The 25,122-nt window shown below is 43.5% G+C and overlaps 1 protein-coding gene across 4 annotated transcripts in view; it reads right to left on the bottom strand.

Annotated features, from left to right (window-relative positions):
• Itsn1 (intersectin 1) overlaps window positions 1-25,122 on the bottom strand; it is a 184,597-nt gene that overhangs the window by 145,673 nt on the left and 13,802 nt on the right. Inside the window, exon 2 of one of the 4 annotated variants that reach the window (XM_051150250.1) lies at window positions 8,855-8,947. The exons of 2 other annotated variants lie outside the window; for them this stretch is intronic. The gene's annotated coding sequence lies outside the window, so the exon portion shown is untranslated. Of the gene's footprint in view, window positions 1-7,286; window positions 7,422-8,854; window positions 8,948-25,122 lie in introns of those variants that run through there. One more of the 4 variants, XM_051150251.1, reaches the window with a different exon arrangement.

The raw sequence follows: 25,122 nt of genomic DNA, 5'->3' as shown, positions 1-25,122 counted from the left end.
TGCAGTACACAGGCTGACGGAGCAGAGTAAACGGAAATGGATCATGAGAGTACCGCTTCTAAAAACCAAGCCAGCGGGGGGTGGGGATGCCCCATGACTAAGGGCCCATGCAGCTCCTGCAGAGCACCTGACTTCAGTTCCCAGCAGCCACGTCCTGGGCTCACAGTTGCCTATACACTAGCTCCAGAGCATCTGATGACTTGTGGCTTCCCTGAGCACCCATGCAGATGCACATGCATAAAAATACATCTTTTTAAAAAAGACAATAATTATATAACATTTGATAATTCAACTGTCATAGGAATCACATGGACTTTAGAGTATAGTCACTGGAATTACACGTCATAGATACATAATGGAGAAGCTTGCAAACACTTCACGCGGCTGACTTTTCACAGCTGCAGGGCTACAATGAGAAACAATGACAATTAGATTCTTTAGTCCAATACACCCGACTCCTAATGCCAGTTAGAACCCATGGGATGGGTTTAGTGGGGATGCTTTGCTAATATTGAACACTTGTCTGATCACACATAGATGCTGTGTCACCTGGTACAAGCAAAGATTACTTCCTAACGCTTACGAATGGGCAAAGGCCAAGAGGAAAGGGGCACACCTACATATGACATCAGCAAAAGTCACCCAAAGCAAAGGACAGTGCAATCATTAACAGAAACTGAGCTCTGCTGACTGACAAAAGGACTCTATGCACCAGATTTACCATTACTTGAAAGGTTCAGAAGTAAGATGCTCAAAGCATTAGCGTTGCTAAAATACAACAGAAACCCAGACTGTCTCAGCAGGCAACGAACACACATTCCAGTATTTCACTTCACTTGATCAACACACGCTATGGTCAATGTAAAGCTGAGAAAATGGAGAAAAGCTGAAGTGTGCTGCCAGTCAGCTCCACCAGGGGCTGTGTTCTGTTCTTTAGGTTGATCCGTTAAAGTGCAGAAAAGAAAATCTGGAAGTCTCTGATTTAAAAAAAAGAAATCACAAAGACACTATGACTCAAAAAAAAAAAAAAGAAAGAAAAGAAAAGAAAGAAGAAGAAAACTCAGATTTTCTCAGTTTCATACTTTATAAGAAAGGTTTGCTCTCCCAAGAGTTGGCTGCATTTAATTTCACCCTTGCAAAGTTCAATCAAACTACTAAGCTTCACTGAAGGGAGGAGGCTTCAGTACCTCACCCATCCCTCATCACTCCTGGAGATGTGGGCATTATAAAACGAACCCTCTCATTCTCTCTCTCACCCAGCTTTTCTTACATGGCTGAGAGTTAAAACGATATCACCAAGCTTTTGTCAGAAGGAAAGTTTACTTATGAATCTGATCTACTTACTAAAGTTGCTTTAGCTTGAAAAATTTACCACAAAGCAACAAATAAAGGCCACACACACACACAAAGAATCAATAAATATAAATTTCTGATATTAAGGGGAGCCCCTCTCACTGCTTGTAGTAACAACTGCTAAGAAAAACAACCCAATAGCTATGTATTAACAGTAGAAAATTAGTGTACTCAAAAATTTATCATCCATTAATCTTCTTGGAAAAAAAATTCAAAGCCACAAGCTAGGCATGGTGACACACACCTTTAATCCCAGCACTTGGGAGGCAGAGGCAGGCAGATCTCTGTGAGTTCAACCTACTCTACAAAGAGAGTCCAAGACAGCCAGGGCTACACAGAGAAACCCTGTCTTGAAAAAATAATACTAATAAAAATTTAAAAATTCAGAGCTAAAGGATATATGTCAACTGACAGTCACCATGGCATCATTTAAAAATTACAATATTTATTATTTGTGCTTGTGCTCACACACTTGTGCGTGGGCTTCGGACACATGTGAAGGTCAGAGTGTGGCGTCAATTCTTTCCTTCCACTCTGTAGGTCCCAAGGCTTGAATTCAGGCCATTGTGTTTGGCAGGAGGCTCCTTTACCCACTGAACCTTCGTCAGATCTTGAGTCACACACAGTGACACACACATAACTTAGCACTTGGGAGATAAGGACAGAACTGGGAGTGCAAGGGCTACACAACCAAACCCTGTCCCCAAACCAGAAAGAGCAATAAGAATCTTGTTGTATGTTCAACAGTACAGAATAGGTTATGACAGTCACATAATCAAACACATGACCTTTAAAAGTACGCACCAAAATGAAATTTTATGTGGTGTTTGATTTTAGAAAACAAAGCAAAACATTAATAAAAGTTGGGTATCCATTGGGTATCCGCTAAGAACCCAATGCTTGAACAATGATTCGCTTTCTACTTCAATGTGCTTTAGATCAAACTAGAGAACCTGTGGAGCTGCCCAAGCCAGGGTGAGCCAATGTCTCTCACAGGAAGAGTGAGGCCTCTCGTCACAGAATGAAGGAAAAGTGGGATTTAGACTAGAAGCACCACCTCAGATACAAACAGCCCAGGCCTGACACAGGCAGAGGCAGGGGGATCTCTGAGTTCAGGGCTTTGTAGAAAGACCCATCTAAAAGAAGAAAGGGGGGGGAAAAAAAAAAAAGAGCCAGATGTGGTGGCGCACGCCTTTAATCCCAGCACTCGGGAGGCAGAGGCAGGCGGATCGCTGTGAGTTCAAGGCCAGCCTGGTCTACAAAGTGAGTCCAGGATGGCCAAGGCTACACAAAGAAACCCTGTCTCGAAAAAACCAAAAAAAAAAAAAAGAAGAAGAAAGGGGTGTGGGGGAGGGGGGCGGCTAAGATAAATAATGTTAGATTCTTCTGTTTATTCATTTTGGTTTTCAGAGATTAAAGGCGTGGGTCACAACGCCCAGCCCTTGTAAGATTCCTTATCAGTCAAGGAAGGCATTCCAGAGGAAGTCCTGCTATCTAAGCCGCCGCCCCCCTGCATCAGAGAGAGGTGAGAGAAGATTTCTCTAGAGGCTTATGCTAGAGACCCTCCTGCCTCACCCTCCCGGGGAGGAGTAACAGGCCAGTGCCAACAAGACAGTTTCTCCTACTTACACTACAGAAACTCCAGAGAACCAAAGCTACAAGAGTCACTCCCTTTTCATCACTCTCAGAAAATCGTGAAATCACTCAAAATCGTCAATCACCATTTAGAAAACAGTTGATTCTTAGGGCTTATAGGGTAATTCATGCATAGTTAAAGAATGATAGACTGTCGATTAATGGTTGAAAATAAGCTTTACAGCCAGGTGCAGCAGCGCACCCCTGTGATTCCAGCACTCGGGAGGCAGAGGCAGGTGGATCTGTGAGATCGAGGCCAGCCTGGTCTACAAAGGGAGTCCAGGGCAGCCAAGGCTACACAGAGAGACCCTGTCTCAAAAATAAAAAAATAAAAGAAAGAAAGAAATTAAACTACATTGAGAACATCTGAAATCCTATTTTTCATTTCTCTATGACTATAAGAGGCAACATACAGAAATTTTGAAGGAAAAAAAAAAAGGTTTTTCTGATGAGTATTTAAAGGAAGCAGAACTGGATATAAACTGCAGATATACCATCTGTGTTCCATTTCAATAAAATGGCTAGCACTTGAATTCATTCTATCGTGTAACCTAAGAATGCTGCTCCAGGAGGAGCCCCACCTTTGGGGTGGCACTGGCAGAAGTAAGAGCAGGCGCTGTCCTCAGAGACACAGCAGGAAGAACGAACTGAGCTACCACAGGCATCAGGTGACAGTGACAACACTTAACACAATCAGAGACAAAGCTTTGCAGCTCCAGGTTTCACAGGCTGTGGGCCCCATGTGTGTTGCTTAGTCTTTCTAAGTTTCACATTTTCATCTATAAAATGCAGGTATTAAACAGAAGTGGTTCTGAACCCCAAGGGTTCCTAATCCTCACAGACCAAACTTTAGCCAGGCCTCCTTGAGCCTTCTCCTGAACCCACTATGCAAACAAGGCTGGCCTCCAAGTCACAGAGATCACCTGCCTCTGCTCCTTGAGAGCCTGCTGGGAGTAAGGGCGTGCACAAGAACACTCGGCTAATACGAGTCAAACCCGTGGACCAGTACTTAATGCAGAGTCCAAAAGCTCCAGATGTAAGCGTTTGATGTAGTCATCACCCTGCAAAAGTAACAAAATGCTCAACCTGCCCATTCCCAGCTTTAACCAGCTACGCTGTCTGCCACATAGAGGTTTATCATGATGACTGTACAGGTTCAAAGAAAGGTCATGTTTAGGACAGGAAGAGACTAATGCTGGCCTCCGAGCGCTTCGTGTAAAGGTGGAGCAGTCAAAGTCGACAGGCAGCAGGGAAGAAAGAGAAGGCCGCCTGGAGAAAGGCCGCCAGCCCAGTCTCTTTCTAAATACAGGGAGGAATAAGGTACCCAAAGGTGCTGTGTAGCGTGGAGATAGGCCTGACCGCGATCCCCTGGCAGAGGGAGGAGGAGCAGTCTTGCATTCGAAGGCACCTTTCGGGGGCAGGCCGTCATCCTCAGTGCTGCAGCCACCACCAAGTGAGCCCCCACCCACACCTGGGTGAGAGCCTTATGAAACTCAGTGGCCACATACAACAGAACAGGCTAGCGGGAGGGTGGGACTGTTGGGAAGGGCTCCTATGGGAGGTGGGGAGGGAAGGAAGTGGAAGTCAAAGTGACTAAAATTCGTTATGAAAATGTATGAAACTGTCAAACAATTTAAAAATTTGAAGCACGTTCCCTGTTAGGGTAGTACAAAGGCTGGATCTGGGAAGGGGGCAGCTCCAAAGTTCCACTGACATACACTGAATAATTATTCAGACACTGCGTATTTTCTTTCTTTCCTTGGCTGTCCTGGACAGACTGGCATCCACCTGCCTCGGCATGTACCACGACAGCTGATGACAGTGCCCACTTTGAACAGCAAAAATATGTCAGAAAAGAAAAAAGCATAGACAGAAACACACCAATAAAAATGTGTTCATAATTTCTACGTCAACCTTTGACAGTCATAAACTGCTGGACAAATACTGCAGACAGGACTGCAGAAGTGGCCTCAGACAGGAGCATTTCCCCTGAGGAGCCTTGCCCAGCCTCCCTGCCTTCCTCCTCGGCCTGGACAGTCTCTAAGGGTTTCTCTACTGTGGCTTTGCGCGCTCTCAGTGTAGAAGCACTGTAGACTGCTGCCCAATGACTCTATTACTCTCCTGAGAGCAAGGATTTGTCTGGGGATTCCCAGCATCTGTCACACGGCGGGGCCATAGCCTCTGGAAGCAGTGCACAGAATGAAGTCCTGAGTTCGCCATGCGATCACCCCTTTATGTCAGCCACTAAGTCCTCATGTACAGAAACTCAGAACTAACTGAGCAAGGGTTCTCTCCTGCTCGATTCCTCCTATAGTAAAGATCTATAAAAGTTTCAGAACCAGTTTTCATCCCTTGAAGCAACAATTAAAGAAATAATTTTACAATATACTTTGATACCAAATAAGCTGCAAGGAGTATGACAGAAGTGATCTTAACTCTTAAACTTTATACATAAGATCATCCATGCAACTTTCACATCAGTTACCCAAGGGTCTGAGTAAAACACATAAAACAACAATAAAATAAAAAAGATTAAACGTATGCCTTTTTGAGAAAACAAGAAGGCAATCAAAATACTAAGCTTAACATACTAACACACAGGAGGCAAGTTTTTTTTAGAAACTAGGCAGCATATTCCATAAACATACTGACCCAACAGTCAAAGGTCTGAAAGGCTCCCCTCTATTTGCACACAACACTACACACTATCCTGAGAAACAGTCTTTATTTAGTCAACCTGAAAAGCAAACACACTCAGCTTAACATCAGAGGCTGCCCACTTGTTTTACATTCCTAGTAGCAAAGCATGCTATTCCTAACTTTTAAGGACCTTTAAAAGAACAAGGTGTCTGTCATAGGATGCCTTTTTTTTTTCAAGTTGTATGATAAAATTAGAGCCATTTTTTGACATCTAGAAGCCACAGGCAACTGTGCCACTTATGTACTCCGAATGTCACTTCTATATATTATCTCATTTGTTCCCAAATATTTATTCATTTCTAAATATAACAAATCCTAACCAGGAACAAGAGAAAAAAAAAAAAAAACTAACAACAACAAAAATCCACCTTGTGAATAGAGGAGCCCTACCCCTGAAAAGTCACCAGTTCAAATCCTTAGATCTTCAAATACTACAAATTCTAGAAATAGCAAAAGGTACGCATATCAGAGTTTCTTAGTGTGCTACAAGCTCCTGGCTACATGCATCCTAGAGGAGCCGGAATGAGGCCTTGTGAGCATCAGCCCAACTGAAGCGATTGAACATCTGCAAAATGCACATGAAACACAACCAAACTGTTGTGTCAGATATTCAACTGTGTTAGCCAAGGGCAAACAGAGCAGCCCGAACTAGATAGAGAGACACCATCAACATCTGACAAGAGAAGCCAGGGCCAGCAGGGTCTCAGACCTGCTTGTATCAGTTCTGGTTCTCAAATGCATGCCGTAGATCACAAACAACCCAGCCCTGACTATTAGGTAGCTAATCTTTCCCGGTTAGACCATCCCTCTTGAAATTTAAGATTAAAGGGACGGGCATTGGAAAGGTAGAAGCAGACAAACACTGGGCACAAGATGGCCAGACAACAGGCAAACTGATTCAGACTGCCCAGTCACGGTGAAATGTGCCACTGTAAACAGTAACTCAGCCCGGAAAGTGGAGAGGCCACAAGGATATGCAGGCGAGCACTTAGCACACACAGTTCAATTACCTTGCTATTAACTTAGCCACATCCAGACTCATCACTAAGGACTAAAAATAGGACAGAAGGCTTTTATAGCATTCCAACCAAGAACACGAATTCAAAACATTTATTAGAACATACAGTAGGAGATTAGAGAACGCAACACACAGGTCTAGTGTCAAAAACAAATGAGATGCTAACACCTTGCTTTTTATATAGCACTCCTGTGTGAAAAGCTTAAATACGTTTTACAATTTTTAAATCTATTTATAGCAATTCTAACAACACCCTGTGAAATGGGTAGAATGTAAATATCCTTACTTCTGGCTTAGCTACTGATTTATTTAATCACGTTGCTGGTTAGATTCTGGCTTAGCTCAGCCAAGTATCTCAAGCTTCCACAGACGAAAGTCTCCAATTACCCTCCAAGGTGTAACAAGGCAAGGCGATCCTCTAGATTTCCATGGTCAGGAATGAGTAAGTGGCACAAACTGGCTTCAGAGTTAGAAATAAAACCATCTGAAACAGTACAGGGGATCTACAGACTGAGAAACAATTATAATTACCACTAAATCCACTGACATGTAGGAATTTTAGACAGTGAGATTTGCTTACCATACTCGCCGACAGGAGCTGACAGCTTTATCCTTCAATGGACAGAAGGAATTCAGGTTGGAGTGCAAGGCTGAAGTATACAGAAAAACACACTAGCCTGGGAAACCAATAGCTTTAGAAACAAAGGGAGAGTCAACCAATACTTGCAGATCTCAGATAATTTTTTTCCCTAAACTTTGACTGAAAAGAAGAATTAGTTTGTCACATGCATGGCTAAGATCAATGACGCTCTGAGTGTCTTACTTGTACCTTTCAAGAGTCATTGTTATGAGGAAATGTTAAAACCTGGTATACGATTACAGCGTTAAGAGGTACTTCCTAAATATACCCAATACAGCTAAGTCATCTGTAAAGCAACCCTTGGGGAAATGATTCTTTCTTCCCCTCACAGCCAAAGAATACAGGACACTAGGCCTGAATAGCTGAGGAATCTCCAAGCAGGTAAGACCTTGGCAAATGCGCTCTTGTGTAGGAGTCAGAGGAACCCTGACTGCACACAGCAGCTCCTTTCCTCAGAGGTGCCCTTCGTGCCTCCCCATGCTTTTATCCAGCCTTTAGAGTCTGCACTGGTGTCAGGAGGAAATCAACTCACATCACTGAGCTCCACCTGCCTTCACCTGCAGAGCACTGGCAGCAAAAGCAAGCTGCCCCTTCCAGATCAAAGATTTAAAGTCATAAAACACATATTCTGTGCTGTGATTTTTCTGTTGTCCACAGGTTCAGCTGGGAAACCACCTTTCATCACAATTAAGCCTAATTTAAAAGAAATGCTCATTTCCCCCTCTTTAACATCCCAACTAATACTTCTGAGATAATAAAAGGAAAGTTTAACATATTCTGGGGAAACTGTTCCTATCAAAATTCTGTCTTTGAATAAAGCTTAAAAATATATCAGAGCTATTGTACCCTTAGGTGAAACAAAAATTTTAAGGTATTACCTTGACCTTGATATTTTCATAATTATACCATCCCACATTTGAAAAACTTCATCTTCATATCTTGCTAAGATTTAAATCATGAGATCAATATCTGTCTTTTCAATAGAACTAACTCTGATATGTGGCATCATGATGAATCGACTCCGGCTGATGCTGATCCTAAAGGCAATGGGTGACTAAACAAAATCCCCAGGTCCGGTCCCACAGGAGGTGTCAGAGGCCCTAGGGGTCCCCCAGGCCGTGCGGGACCTTCCTAGACAGTCCTCCTCCCTGTTCTAGGCGGAGTGAGAACTGCTCCCACAGACTCAGGTGTAGTGCTCTTTGGGGAGGTCTGGGTGGTGCAACCTCCTGGAGGAAGCATACCACCAGGTGTTTATATTGTCTCCTCGATTGCTGTTTGCTCTCTCTGCTTTCTGCTTGCAGTTATAGATGTGAGCCCTCAGCTTCCTGTTCTTGCTGCCATGTCTGTCACCTGCTGCCATGCATCCTCACCATGCTAGACTTCTTTTTTCCCATGTTAGACTCTTAACCCTCTAGAACCGTAAGACAAAATAAATTCTTTGTTCCATAAGTTGCTTTTGTTTCCATCAGAATTAGAGGATGAGACCCACAGCTGAAGATGACACATACCTTGCTGCAAGGCTTATTCCAGCGGAAAACAAGCTGGAATACAGTTGGAAACCTCCTCCCTGCTGTCTAGCTCTCAAAGTTCCAGAAGGTGCTCTGCAGGCTGCTGCAGGAGAAAATACACCACTGGTCTTAGCCATCTGTGAACTCTATGAACCAAGAACAAACCTCCTGGGCAAGGCTCCCAGCTGTGTAGCAATGGCACAAGTGCTATGGCATTAACCAAGTGCTCTCAGATTGGACTAGGTTCCAGTGGAAAGCTCCAAACCCAGGTCATACTGACAATCCGGTTAAATTCAGTAAATCACAAAATAAAACAAGTAGACATAAACGTGGGAAAGACATTTACAGAGAACCAGGTGGTTAGGGGCAATAGGGGGATGGAAGACGGAGGAGGGTGAGAGTGGTCAGTATGCCTTAGGTGCCTGTATGAAACTGTCAAATAACAAATTTAACTAATAATAAAAAGGGACAAGTTAGACTCCAGAATGATAGGAGACACACGGTAAGCAAGAGTACTGACTGTCCTGTGAGGACACCTTCATCATGGAGGCTTTCCTCAAAGGAGTGCCACGTCAGATTAGATAAGCAGTATAAAGGAGACAAAGTTATCGCTGAATCACATTTCTTTAAGATCCTTTAAGACAGTATCAGTTATCAGCACTCAAGCACTGGTTCAGGTGAAATTGCGTAATACAGCAGAGGAAATGAAAATAAAACTGGGAAGGGAAAACACAACCTGCTGCAGGGTTCACACTGGTCTCTAACGCATGCGACTCCTTCACACCCCCTTCTCTGTGATGGGATCGTTTTACTGATGGGCGTCTGCTTCAACAACGAGCACATCAGTTAAGCTGCCATCTGCACACATTCCTAACTGACTTGACAGAGTGGGTGTCTACACAGTCAACAGCAACTACAAAAGTAAAATACAGGAACTTAGAAAACTGCTCACCAAGTCGCCTGGGGCTACACAGGGTTATTTCAAAGCACTTGGAAGGTGCATTAAAGTACAAGTTACTCAGGAGTTTAGTATTTAGTTAGTGTGCCATCTATACGTGAGCAGACCTCTTTGTAAACAAATACAGAAGGGACCGTTTAGCAATGTACCCATAAGGAATCTGCTTTATGCCTTGCTGGGGATAATTACATTTTAGATCTAAACTGAGAAAAATGTTTCATTCACTTCACCAGGGTGAAGTTCTACATGTCAAGGGCTAGACGATTCAGCCACGTTTCTGAGCTTGGGAATAAAGATGGCTAGTGATGCAGGAGAGCACGGCATGGAGAGCTAGACGATTCGGCCACGTTTCTGAGCTTGGGAATAAAGATGGCCAGTGATGCAGGAGAGCACAGCATGGAGAGCTAGCACAATGGCTTACTTTAAAAAAAATCACTCGCTAGCTAAAAAAGTCTGCAGCCTTTGATAAACAGGGCCCTCCCTCCACAGACAAGGTCAAGCATGGGTTAGTTGACTGACTGACTCATGTCAAGACCATCTAGTGTGCCAGTCAAAAAGATGACCTCACAAGAAAAGAGTTTAATGGAGACTGACCAGGAGTCGACCCCTCATGCTAAGAATCACATGGGTACCTATTCTCCATCCCAGCTTCTACTTTTCAAACTCTAGTTATTTCCATTCTAACCATGAAAAAGAGTATCATTTTTTGATTAAGTGAATGGTTCATATGGAGAAATAGCCAGAAGAGGAAAATTAAAATTAATCTTAACAACAGCTGTTGATAAAGGCCAGTGTGGTGGGAGGCAGAGACAGGAGAATTTCTGTGGGTTCTAGGCCAGCCTGGTCTACATACTGAGTGCCTGCCTCAAAAATTTTTTTAAATTTAAAAGGTAAAAATTATTGACAAAGTGCAAAATTAAATGATTACAATGACCATAAATGTAGAGACTGTTCAAACACTATATGAGGAAAAATCTAAATAACAATATTTAATAAAAATTACATAGATGCTGTAAGTACCTAGGAAGAACACAGGCTTTACCATACTTGTATTTAATACATGCCTATTTTCCCAATTTTCTAGAATGAGTAAACTTTTAAAGGAAACAGAGAAAGGGAGGGAAGAAAGCAAACACAAATGCACATACATGCACACATGCACACAATTTTTGTCATGCCAAATATTTATACATAAATATTTATTAACAGGAACTGTACCAAGCTAAGCCACAAGAGGTAACAAATATCACATACTCAATTTGCTTCCGTCTTTTCGTGGGACTCTTTGTCTTATTCAATAAACACTTATTACACAGCTACCACGCACTGGGTAGTAATAAAGATGTAATTAGCTGGAGGAAAGGCTCAGAGGATAAGACTGAGTATCGCTCTGGTATAGGACCTGAGTCTGGTTTCTAGTACCCATGTTGGGTGGACCACAACCACCTGTAACCTCAGGACCAAGACCTCAGACAACTGTGGTCTCTGGCACCTGCACTCATGCTTATGCACACACACACATAAATGTGCATCCACATACAAAATTTAAAAATAATAAGAAATAATTTTTAAAAGTAGTAAAATTCTTTCTCATAGTGCTAGCTAGACAAAGTAGACCAAGGGCCACAAAGCCCCATCTCCCTTGACTACCCATCAGAAATCCTTCCAAAAGATCACAACCTCCAACTATGTACCACAGCAGACAGTGTTGTTATGAAAAATATTACTGCTCCTCGTTGCGCAGATGCTACCAGCACATGCCTAAAGAAGCTAAATTCTTGTCTGTGGGGCACATGTGTGACCATGTGATTTGCCTTTAGCTCAGGAAGTGTGTGTAGAAACACACAGAAAGCACTGAGAGCTCATTAGAGGTCTGGCCAAGGCTCTCCTCTCATCATGTACTCTGGAGTGGTGGCCGCAGGCACCAGCACAAGAAATAAACGTTTGCCCAGCACTCGGGAGGCAGAGGCAGGCGGATCGCTGTGAGTTCGAGGCCAGCCTGGTCTACAAAGTGAGTCCAGGATGGCCAAGGCTACACAGAGAAACCCTGTCTCGAAAATCCAAAAAAAAAAAGAAAAGAAATAAACGTTTGTTATAAGCTGGAGATTTGAGGGTGGGTGCTGCAAAACAGCTTAGCAATAGCTGACTCAAAACAATGTATGAAAGGTAGATGGTGACACTTAAGTGCCCAAATAGTTGGGATCACAAACTTTGGTTTGTTTGTTCTCCAGAAGTCTGGGAGGGCCTCTTTGCTGAACTTTGGGAATTTGGAATACCCAGTCAACCATGAGCAAGAACGAAACTCAGAGAAAACCCTGCTCACATTGCAGGACAGAAACCCGCTAGGCTGGTGCAGAGAAGCGCTGCCCAAGAGTGACTGTCTCATCTCCCTTTCCCACCGCTGTGACATCACTCCACAAAAGCAACCTCAGGAAGGAAGAGCTCACACTGAGTCAGTCTGGGGGTGCTTGCTGCACATTGAGATGATTTCATATAAACAATAACCAAAAATTACAATACCAAAACTGACTTGGGACTGATGCCAGGCTCAACTCAACTACTACCTGGCAGTGACAGCTTTGTGCAGGACAAAAGGAGGTGCTGTAATAGTCAAGTCATGGTGTGGACAGTTAGTAAACACATACATAATGTGAAGACACACATTCACACGGCCAAGGGTGCACGCTTAGACACACGAGGAACAAAGCAGCCATATAGCTACATAATAGGCTAGGCAGGTACACTGGCATCCAGGAAGCAGTCTAAAATTAGTAAGATACAGCACGATACAATTTCGTAAGTGTCCTAATTATAAGACAAAATGCTAGGCTGCAATTCAGGAGTAAAGAAAGCACAATCTTGAGAAAGAAATGTTTAAATTATGCCATATTCATGCTTGTCCCTTTGGGTTAAAAAAAAAAGTCAGGAGCCATATTACCAATGGATTTATAAACAAGTATTGACAAGAGCCAAATTAAAATGCTTTACCTCTTATATCCTTGGAGTAAGGCTTTACATGTAAGCAAATAAATTTCTGAACTTCTGTCAACCAAGAAAACTTTCCGAAAGCAGAACTCTGATGCTCAGGTGGAGAAGCTGGGCCTGAAGATGGGCCTGTGTGATGGAGCGCTTGCCCAGCATCTGCATCCTGACTCTAGCATTGAGGAACACAAAGAAAATGCTGAACTCCTGGCTAAACTAGAAACAGTCCCCAGGGGTAACCTGTGTTGCTCTAACACAGTAAGACAAGAGGAACCAGTGAGGGACTGAGGCTTCACAGACTGGCATCGACCTGCGGGAACTTAAAGTCCAGGACAGAAGAGCTATAACGTAAAGCACACGATCTCGTGACACACAGAGGCTAATGCAAAGGATGGTAAGAAGGTGGAAGACCAGTCATCTTCGTGATCTGGGAGTCCAGGAAGGGCTGAGAAGACATCAAGAGTAGTTCCTGGGGTGTCCCAGGGTTTAGCCAATGCAAAGACCCCAAGAAACCTGTTCAAGGGACAGGCAGTTTGGCTGATGCAAGCAAAGGAGACAGGGGATGCAGAAGAGGGACGAGGCCACAGAAGCTAAACACATACAGTCTTCAGACGGAAGCTTTTATCTGAAGTGTCTCGGGAAGGTTTTAAGGAGGGAATGCCACCATCATTCACAGCTCAGAAGTATGACTCTATCGACAAGAGGAGCTGGGGAAATCACCAAGGAAACCACGGCAAAGGGTACCACATAGAGAGTGGTGCCTAGGCCGATGTTTGGGAAAGAGAAGCTTCAGCAGAAAGCGTACAAGACTGCACGGGGCCACTGATACAGCATGGGTGACAGAGATTGAGGCAGCAGGGCCAGGAGGTCAAGACTGTCTTCAGCTGTACAGTGAGTTACAGGCTGGTCAGGACTAGATAAAAGCTTCAAATAAAAAGGTCAAAATGGTAGGCAAGGGGGAGGGTGGTAACCACTGCCTAGGATGAGAAAGGTGTGGGGCACAGATTAGGGAGGCGACCACGTCAAGTTTTGCCACATGAACTAGACCTGCAGAGACACCCAGATACCTGCTCACTCTCCCTTCTGTCCTTCTCCCGCACAGCTTTCTCAGGGTTCCTCAGAGCTGAACAGCTTATTTCTAGTTTCACCAAATCTGATTGTTTATAAAGCTTGATCAAGATAACGAAACACTGAGAACATGTGAGGTATATTTACTCATAATAAACTTACTTGCTTATACTAGCATAAATTATAGATGGCTTAAGGATTTTATTAGAACAAATGAAGCCATTAGAGTAAAATAAAGTATGAAATCATGGCTTGAGAAAAAGTGTTCTCTTTTAGCCCCAAGGCAAGAGTCACAAAAAAGGAAAACAATGGTACTTAGTGGATAGGGGAATACACATTTACCAGTGGACTTAAGTAAGTTTTGCTGCTGTTCTGAAGTGAAGTTTCCCTGGGCAGCCTAAGATAATCTCAAACTCACATGCTCCTGTAAACCTCCTGCACCGGCCTCCCAAACAGCTGGGGAAACAGGCACATAGCCTCATTGCAATTCACAAGCTTTAAAAACATAAAAAGTTTTGAATAAATATTTGAAGCATGCAACATATATTTTTAAGTATAAGAAGCTCATAAGTTTAAAAATAAAAAGATTAACCATCTCAAAAGTGTGTTAAGAGCAGAAATTCAAAAATATATAAACAGCATAGGAGTTGGGGAGTTTCAAAATTATACATGATATGAAAATATAATGGACAAAAAACTAGGCTCTAAAAATCAGAGTCAGGGTACTAGTTATCAATGGAGATATCGCATGAAGCAATCTCGGATAGCAGACATTAGGAGAGTAATGGCGCTGCAGGTGTTGAGACTCTTCACCACCTTCTTTCAATAAGCACTTTGCTTTGATAGTAAAAACCTCATTTTCCAACATAAAACGTAGTGAGTGAAAATTACCCAAAAGGTAACTGAAAGTATTGCCAAGAAATAAAGTGTGTTTAGAGGAATTATTTCCTCTTTTAGAACAGACACCCTGCTGTCTTTTCAACATTGCATATATAGCTCTTCTAATTTAAAAGAGGCACAGAACCTTTTGAAGTTAAACTGTTTCCAAATCTCGGATGCCTCCACTGTCAAGACCAGCACCACCTGCTCATGGGGTGTCACCGTCAAGAGTCATTCCTTCTTTTCAAATTCCAAAGCCAGTTTTCCTTTACTAAAGCAAAGAGACTCTTCCCCCAAGCACAGTGTCCTCTATTGCCTCTAGTTACCTTCCACATTAGCCCAGCAGCTCTCAAAAGTACCAATGTTAATAGAGAACTTGCCAGACATGCAAATTCCTGGGTCCCATCACAGGTCCAATAGATGCCTACTGATGTCAACGCCTGTCCAATCTACAGGACTTGCTCAGGCCTTCCAAATCCAGAGTCAAATCCCCAAGAGCAACACATTAAGTCATTCAGAGGGGCTGAGCCACAGAATCCTTAACAGCTGAAAAACTTGTGAAACAAGAATCGATGCACAGGAAGAAACAACATACATACCTTAGTGATGCTGGAAAACTAAAACCAGTGCATCCTGGAGACATGGCTTCATGCCTTCAGCAGCCTTGGAGGTGCTCACACACATCTGGCTTCCTCAAGACACTGGCTACAAAGTCATGTAATTACACGGTCAAAGCAGGGCTACACAACCAAGCACTCGGCTACCTCGATTGCTCACTAATAACAAGGTGCCAGCTCTACCCAGAGAGAGAAGTACAACCATCAAGTGTGCAAAACACACTTCAGAAATATTTCCTCTTCTGCTGAGGCTTGATGTGCTCATTAATATAGTGCTTTATACAGGGTAAGTTATCATCGAACTAAAGTACAGCCATGATAAACATAAGGCAAAGTTTATTTCCTGTCCAACGCCAATAATGCCAACTGCAAATGTGTCACATTTGTCTGCTAAAAGATGAAGGAGCCAGGCACCAAGAAAGCACTGGCGACAAGCAACTGGGACACCCTTGCTGCTGCCCTCAAGATGCCTGCAGCCACTTGCAGATAAGCAGAGATGCATGGGTTACTGTTGTGTGCTGTGACCACAATCCCTCAGAGAAGCAACCTGGGGAAGGAAAAGTTTGGCTCAGTTTCAGTGAGATTTTAGTGCGCCATGACAGGGAAGGATGGTAATGGCGGAAGCTCTCAGCATGGCAGCAAGACCACAAGGACACGCCAAAACCTTCAGAGCCACCTCTCCACCTCCTAAGGGGCTCCAACGTCTTCAGACTAGTACAAGCTCCCAACCAGGCATTAAATCATGACCCTGGGAGAGTTCAGACATAAGCCCTGGCAAGGGACCAGATAGGTATTGTCCCACAATATATAATAATATGCATTCTCCAAGCACAACAAAGAGAAAAGTTACAGCTTCGAATGGTTCAGCCACTCTCCAAGGCCACCTAACGGCCCCCCCAAACCCATCCCATCCATGCACTCCAATCTAGCACCACGGTTTTTCTTTTGTTTGTCCTATATAATTAAAATATATGCTAAGCCTGGTGGCATACACCTTTAATCCCAGCACAGGAAGCAGATAGATCTCCATGAGTTCAAGGCCAGGCAGGGCTACATATTAAAACCATAGCTTTAAAAAAAAAAAAAAAAAGAAAGAAAACATGATATGATACCTTTACAATATATGTGGGGTTTAGGGGTTGGTATTTTTCCCTACGTGGTGCTGGCAAATGAACACAGGGGCATAGATATATTTAACTACAGGTATGTTATACATTAACCTGTACATTTGCCTAGATGAGTTCACGCTTCATAAACGCCCATCTTTATATCTCTCCCACCCACACAAAGGGCTACCCACTACTCTCTGGAATATATGGAACACAGGATCAGTGAAGAGCGCTGAGTTTCCCAGTCTACAGGAGAAGTCTGGGGCTGCCAATACAGTGCTGTTATGAACCCAACAGAGGGTCAGTCAGCACAGAAAAATCTCTGGAGGGAAAATCTCGTAATACCCATTTTAGATGCTAATAGAGTGCTTCCTTCTTGAAAAGCACCCAAGCTGCCACTGCATAGACACAGGGTAGAGGGTGAAACAGCCCAAGCTGTTATTCCATGGACACGGGGTAGAGGGTGAAACAGTTCTCTTGTCTAGAGCCAGTTTTCCAGTTTACGTGGTTAAGGCCTACAATATGGTGTTTTGGTGTCATGGAATGTTGTGGCATTCCTCAACCTCAGAGACCTCCTGGCCATACTTGACTTACTGCTAAAGGTCTTAGCTTATTCTAAATGACACAATCCCAGCATTGCTTCGGTGTGACTCCATAGCCATGTGACCCCCAGAGAGGCTGATGATTTTATTTTGATAACCCCAAATACAAGAAACCCGATTACAGCATTGCTGCAGTTTGAGTACTCAGTGTCACCTAAGAGTGCTGCTGGTAAAACCTACTGGGTGGGCGTGAGGAGGCACCGTGGGCCTTTCAGAGGTGGGCCCTCATGTAAGATCCCTGTACTATTAGGACCATAATCTGAAGGACTGTGGAACTTTGGTGTGTGCTGGGGGGTGCTCCCTCCACACCCCACACAAGACTATCCCTCCACGGTGATCCCCACTACAGCATGCTCTCTCATCAGCTGCCCAAATCAATACGATTCAACCTCAGACGGGACCCTCCAAAACTCACTTCACTGTGCTGACATAAAGCCATTCACTAATACTGAAACCGGTTTCTGCTCACTTTTCTATTTTTTTTCATGTGTTGTAGACATGGAGTACATGCACATATGTACAGAGGCCAAAAGAGGATGACATTGGATGTCTACCTTAATGACTCTCCACTTTTATTATCTCTTGAGGTTGGGCCTCTCCTTCAATTCAGAGATGGTAGTTTCTGCTAGTCTAGTCCATCTGCCTCCTGGACAGCAGGATCACAAGTGGGCAGCTGTCCTGGTTTGCTTTCTATTGCTGTGACCAAAACATTGACTAAACCAACTTGAAAAGGAAAGGGTTATTGACCCAGGGTTACAGTCTATTACAGTCTATTGTTGTGCAAAGCCAGAGAAGGAACCTGGAGGCAGGAACTGCAGCAGAGACTACGGAGGAGGAGAAGTGCTGTCACTGGCTTGCTCCTCATTTTAAACTTTTTTATACAGCCCTGGCTGATCTGCCCACAGCTGGCTGAGTCCTCCCACATCAATTAGCAAGCAAGAAAATGCCCCAGCAGACAGGCAAATCTGACGCAGGGAGCCCCTCCGCTGGAAGGCCCTCTTCCCTGGTGTGTGCGAGAGCTAGAGACCCACACTCATGCCGGGGCATCAGGAGCTTTATCCACTGGGCTTGCTCAGCCTGGTTCCACTAATTTTCTTAAAAGTGTACCTTCCTGGAAACTGCTTCTAACTGGTGATAAAATTAAACAGTGTTTTGAAACACCTCTTTAAAGTTTCTAATATCACCTTCCCCTCAACCTTTTCTATCCTTTCTGATTGACAGCAAAAACCCTTAGAAAAGCTCAAATGGGATAAATATTTGACCCAAATACTTACAGAGTTTGGAGAAAACTGTGAAAATGTGTCTCATTCAAAGGGGTCGCAGACAAAGTGAGAGGTCCTCTTATAAACCATGTGCTTAGACACTCCTCAGGGGTGAGTCCAATCAGTACACAGGACCAGAAGCACCAGTACACAAGGCTTGGTTGACCCTTATAGCTAGCTCATCCTCTGCCCTTGACCCCCATTTCTTAGCCAATCACCTCCTACCTGGAGCCCCTTCCCGACACCTCTCAGTGCCGCACTACAAGTGAGGGAAGGTGCAGGCTTTGCAAGTAGAAATGCCACACACGCATTGCCAGAGAGCAGCATTAGGCAATGTTTGTAAGAAAAAACACACACCCTAGTGCTAACAGTGCAGACACCATAGGTCCAAAGGCCACATATGCCACTTACCAGTGTGGCACTGGAGGTAAGCTTAACTACACTGTGCCCTGGATATAAAATGAAAGTATCATGGGGAAGACTGCCCCAAGAATTACCTGGAATGCTGCCTATACCTGACATATATTAGTTGTCATCATATTAAAAAAACATTTCGGACTTTAAAAATTTGAGGAGCTAACTATAACAGAGTTAATGTAAGGTGTGTTCAAGTTTGACAGACTATTTACCAATAACAAAGTTCCTTTGCCTAAACAGGAAACTATTATGTCCTGAAAAGCTGAAAAGAACACCTGGGTTGCAAATCTAGTAACTCCTGAGCAGTAATAAAAAGTCATCTGACCTTCTATTTTCATATGTTGGTGACACCTTAGAAAACTCAGCAAAACCAAAACAAAACAGACAAACACCAGCACTTAAACCATTAGCCACAAGGCGAGGGCGTTATTCTGTCTCATAGTGTGTCTGGATAACACACCGTGTACTTAGAGAGTAGCAGGAAGCCCCGGAATAAAAGCAACATGAGCCTGCAGTCTGCTCCAGGGTCTCAAGGAGCCCCCAGGGATCCATTCTGCATTTGCAGGATTTTATGCTAAGAGCAGATACTTAAAAACTCTCACAGCTGGCTTTCTCTTCCTGCCTTTTCTGGGGTTATAAGACAAGAAAAGTTATGAAATATTTCGTTGAACTGAAAACAATTTCCCAAAATGACCCAAAATAAGGTTTAACAAGTTATTTTAGGGAAATCAGTACTAAGGTAAGCTAGAAATCAGCGTCATGTTACATTTCTGTCCTTGACTGTATAATGATATGGTACACACAAACCATACAATTCTACCTACGTATGCAGCTCAGTGACACTTAATACAGCCCTAATGATGTGCAACAATCACTTCCAGAACCTGGAAAGAAGCCCCCAACACACTGCTGCTGTTAACGCTCACTTCCAAGTGAACACCTGTTTTCTATTCTGTCAGCTATGAGTGTGGGAATGAATTTGCAGGACCATATGATAACTCCATATTTAACTACTGACGAGCAAGCGCTTGCTTTCCACAGCAGCAGGATGCTGACACTCCCACCAACAATCCGGGAGGATTCCAATTTGTTTGTTTTTAAAGATTTATTTATTTATTATTATGTATACAGCGGTTCTGCCTGCATATACACTTGCATGACAGAAGAAGGCGCCAGATCTCATTATAGGTGGCTGTGAGCCACCATGTGGTTGCTGGGAATTGAACTCAGGACCTTTGGAAGAGCAGCCAGAGCTCTTATCCTCTGCGCCATCTCTCCAGGCCCGAGCATCCCGCTTTGTTAGCATCCTCGCCAACACTTGGCACCTTGGCTTCTTGTTTAACCAGCAGCCATGCTAGTGTGGGGGGGAATCTTGTTTTCATTGTGTTTCACATCTTTTCAACTGCCTGTTGACCTTTTGTTTACTTTCTTTGGAAAAGTGGTTATTCATACCTTTCCCCACTTTTTAGTTGAATTATCTTGTCATTGTTGACTTGCAAGCACTGTGCCCGGCTGTTTTCTGTGGGTAAATGGAACAGTTTCGGTCTACCATGCATCTGGTCCTCCTTTTCCTTCCAAGCTTAAAGGATATAGAAATTCTTCCAGATTATGAACAACTGAGGAAATGTGTGAGGCCTGACACTCTACCCACAAGTAAAAACCACATAATGCTTCCTATTGTTGTCTTAAAGTCCACACTTGAGGCGTAAATTGCAGGCAAGACCGTCTTTCTTACGCAGCGTTTGCTATATACCGAGGCTCTGTGCTAACTGCTTGACCACCTTTCCAACAATCTCGCCTGACAAGAATGCCAACAATCCTGTTGGTGCGGCAGAGACAGAGTTAGACATGTCATGGCTGCAAGAGTGCTACACAATTTCATCACCCTACGTACGACCTCTCAAGATTGAAATGGTAACACATTTTGCCGCACTGCTTAAAATTAAGTCTGTTTTGGAAAATACTAATAGCTATATTGCTGGCATGTCATTTTTAGGTGCCAACACCCTCATCTGCACAAACCTTTTAAGTAAAGTGTTGGTTTTACATTCAAGTTAGATCTCTCTGTGTGTCACACAAACCCCAAACAGATGAGTGAGTCACCCTGATTTAGACCTTTACTAATATTTCTGAACCAGATAAAAGACTATTCAGGAAGGTATAACTCAACAGTACCAAGATCGCCCCATTTATACTCCCAACAACAATTGCAAAAGGTTCCAGTTGCCTGACAAGCCAGAGATCAAGGGTCCATCTAACAACTCCCCAAATTTACAATACAGTACAATACATATCAGTAATGGCTTTGGAAACAGAATCTAGAAGAGCGTGTACTTAAGAAGAAATCTAAAACCATGAGAAAATCAATAGGAAATTGGTTCAATAAAGCTAGATTTTAGTATCATCTTCTGAGCAGTACTTACAGGCACACATGTCAGGGACACCTAGCCCTACCAAAAGCACCACAAGACTCAGGGGACTCAGAATGTGAAAGAACGCGTTGCGACCTCTGAAGCTATGACTTCCCAACATTTTCTGTTCCTTCTAGAACTAAGAGGTCAGCTAAAGCCCTGAATTGTATTTACACTCACAAAAAGTACATTATACCAAGTCTTGTTTCATGGTATTATAATATTATAATTTAGGTAAATAATTTACGTAAATAAGTATGTTTTGCTTTGTTTTTTATTTGAGTTCAGCTGCCCAACAGTCTACTTATAAAGTCTATTATAAATTACGGTTCTGGTTCCTCACCTATAACATAAGGGCCCTACCTTCTGTTTATCTAATAGGATAATGGGAAATGAGACCGTGCACGTGAGAAACATCTGGGGGTGCAAAGCTCGTGCCTGGGGAGTCAGGGTCAGTAATACTAGAAGCTCTCCACAGAAGCCTCCGTTCTTTACCTAAGATCACTTATCTGATGGATTCAGTGGCATAAGCCCCAGACTCCAGATGGTATCAGGTATTGAAGGAATGTCTCTCAGTCTCTGGATATGGGGTGCTCACTTTAATCCCAGCACTGGTGAGGCAGAGGCAGGCAGCAGATATCTGAGTTCAAGGCCAGCCTATCTACAGAGTGAGTTCCGGGACAGACAGCCAAAACTACATAGAGAGACCTTATCTCAAAACCCCAAACCAAAAACAAGTCTCCTGTGGCTGAAGAGATGTCTGAGTGGTTAGGAGCACTTGTTGTTCCTCCACAGGATCAGAGTTCGGCTCCTGGCATCCATGTCAGGCAAGTCATGAGTGTCTGTTACTCCAGCTCCAGGGCAACCAACACCTCTGGCCTCTACAGGCACCAGTATTCACATGCACACACTCACATGCAGGCACACACAAATAACTTGAAATAATAAAAATAAGTATGCTTTTAAAAGAAATGCCTCCCTAGGTCTTGTGTTCAAGCTTTTGTCCCCAGCTGGACAAAGAAATTTAAGAGGTGGGTCACTTGATAGACATCTTGTCCCCAGTTAGTCTCGCTCCCTGAGTCAGCTCTCTGCTATGCGAGAGCTGCTCTGCTTCACCACCTGTTCCTGACATGATATTCAGCTTTGCCTCACAGACCCTGTATGTAGCCATGGACTGAGCCCTCCAAAGCCATGAGCAAAAATCAACCTTATTTCCTCTTAAACAGTTTCTCTTAGGTAACAAGCTGGGGATGCCTCGTGAATAGGAAGATTAAAATCAGTTCTTGGAAAGAATCAACAATCATTTCCTCAACTTAACCTAAACACACACACACACACACACACATGCGCGCTCGCAAACGAGCACACAGCTGAAGAGCAGTCTCAGTGGTTAAGAATACTCACGTTCCCATCGTATCACACACACGAATGAGTGGCTCACAGCTGCTTATAGCCCTGTTTTCAGGGGCTCTAGCACCTTAGCCTAGCTTCTGTGGACAATTCAGACATGGTGTACATACATATACATAAATAAAAATAAACTTTTAGAAAAACTGTAGAAGCTCAATACCTTCTAAGTTAATTAAAAGTATAATTGAAAACAAATGAGTTTAAACACAGATTTCCAAGAGCAGTGGACAATGACTCCCTGAGAATATATGGGTTATTAAATAAAATCTCAGTACCAGGCATGAGAAACCTCCCTACGGTATACCAACCAGGAAGGCCTCCGCAGGATGTGGCTGCCTAACAGACCTAGATGGTAACACTCTACTGCTGACAGCATAACACACTCTGGTAGCAGAACAAAGAGAAATCGATCAAGCTGAAACTGACATGAAAACATCCTCCCTGCTGATTAGCTGTCATAGGAAAGTACTACATAGGCCACTGGAAGAGAAAACACATCAACATTCTCCCCACAGCCAACCCTGCATACTACACACAATACTAACCTGCCAGGCAAGATGTGCCCACTGCTGCGATAGTGGCATGGAAGTTATAAAAGCAACCAACTCCTTTTGGATTGGATTAGAGGCCTGTTCCACAGAAAGGAATTCTGGCTTGGTACTAGAAACTTAATCAAAAGCCCACAGGTTAGAGGCCACACACCCTGGGGATGAACCTCCTCCTACTATTTTACTAAATGGCATGCTGCCAAACTGCCTTCTTATTCTTAGGGCCTGGAGAGATGGCTCAGCAGCTAAGAGCACTGGCTGCTCTTCCAGAGAATGAGTGCAATCCCCAGCACCACACGGTGGCTCACAGCTGTCTGCAACTCTAGTTCCAGGGGATCCGCCACATTCCTCTGTGCTCTAAAACCAGGCACACACACAGCTCACAGCATTCACGCAGGCAAAACGCCTATACACATGAAGTAAACTAATTTAAAAATAAGTGCTCATGCTTATACTCATGGGCCAGTGCTGCCTTCACCAATGGCCAGGAAAGCAGTGGCCACAACTGGTCAAAGGGCTAAACATAAGTGTCTATTGAATGTTCCACCCTAAAGGGGCATCTGTATGAAAGCCCAGCCCAAAGGCTCAGAGAGCACCACAGGAAAGGGACAGAAAGCATGTAAGAGCCATAGGATGGGGAAATATCATGGATTGCGGTGCTAAGGGCATGATATGGCCCCTGAACCCTGTAGTCTCTGCAGCTATTACCTGCAGAAGAATAAGTCAACAAAATTGGTGGTCATCTTTCCAGCAGGCAACACTAACTAAACACAGAGGTTTATTAACAACAACAACAACAACAAAAATGGGAGGATGTGAAGGAGGGAGGGGAATGTGTTGTGGATGCTTGGGGACACGGGAAGGAGGAACTGGGAGCACATATGACCAAGATGCACCGCTGACATGTAGGAAATTGTCCAAGAATAAATGAGATATTTTAAAGTTTATTCTTAACAGCATAGGCTCTTATAGATGTCCTGTATCAGACTGAAGAAGTTCTACCAAATTTGATGAAGTTTTATCATAAATGGATGCTGAATTTTCTCAAAAAGAACTGTTTGAAAGAGTTGATATAATCATATAGTTTTTCTACATTAACATGTGAGTGTGATACACCGCATTGGTTGTTTTTTCAAATACTGAACCAGTCTTAAATCCTGGAATAACCTCCTTTTGACATATATATATATGAACATATACAAGACTGTCAATCATAAAGGCTTTCCTGTAGTGTTGGAACTACAGGACTGCAAACAGAAGCCAGAGACTACCAAGAAACCTTCAGCAGGAGATGTCCCCTGAAGCTCAGCACTGAGAGTCACAGGAAAGGGCTTGCAGCTGAGGCAGGGACAGGGGCTTTCTCCTCAACACTGCTCAGCTCAGCCCCAGCCGATGTGTCAGGCACACAGCAGGAACAGCCAAAGGAAGTGGTACAAGGAACTTGCTAGGATGACAAACCTAAGGACACAGCTCATTGCAGAGTACTTGCCTAGATGGGCAAGCCCTGGACTCGCTACCCTAAGCAGCCAATAACAACAAAGGGAAGAAAGAAAAAAAGCACGGGCAGGGAGCCGTGCAAAAAGACAAAAGGGCATTTTTAAAGTGCAGATATTAGGAGAAGTGGGATTCTGAGAAAGAGATGGCCAAGTAGAAAACTAGAGTAGAGACAGAACACAAAGCTGTTTGTATAGATTTTACACTAAAGGTGACGATTCTCAAAGTACAGAATGTGGATTCCAGGGCCTCCCAAAACCTTTCCAAGGAGTGAAGTTACTAGGACAATACTACTCAAACAGTACTTGCTATTTCTTTGTGTTTATATTCTCAAAAGGAAAAATAATGCTAATGTTAACTACTGCTGTCTTTACAGTGCAGCAGGCCAAACTGTGCTGGGACCACTATCTCTTTCACTGTATCCTATACTTAATTTTCTTAAAAGCCATGCTCACATGAGAATATTCTTAATGATCATGAAATACTTATTTATCAAGCCCGGCTTACATAT

This window comes from Acomys russatus, chromosome 8, assembly GCF_903995435.1.
Source record: "Acomys russatus chromosome 8, mAcoRus1.1, whole genome shotgun sequence".
Taxonomy (NCBI): domain Eukaryota; kingdom Metazoa; phylum Chordata; class Mammalia; order Rodentia; family Muridae; genus Acomys; species Acomys russatus.
Note: the sequence above shows the minus strand (reverse complement) of the source record. Positions and strands in the feature narration are given on the sequence as shown.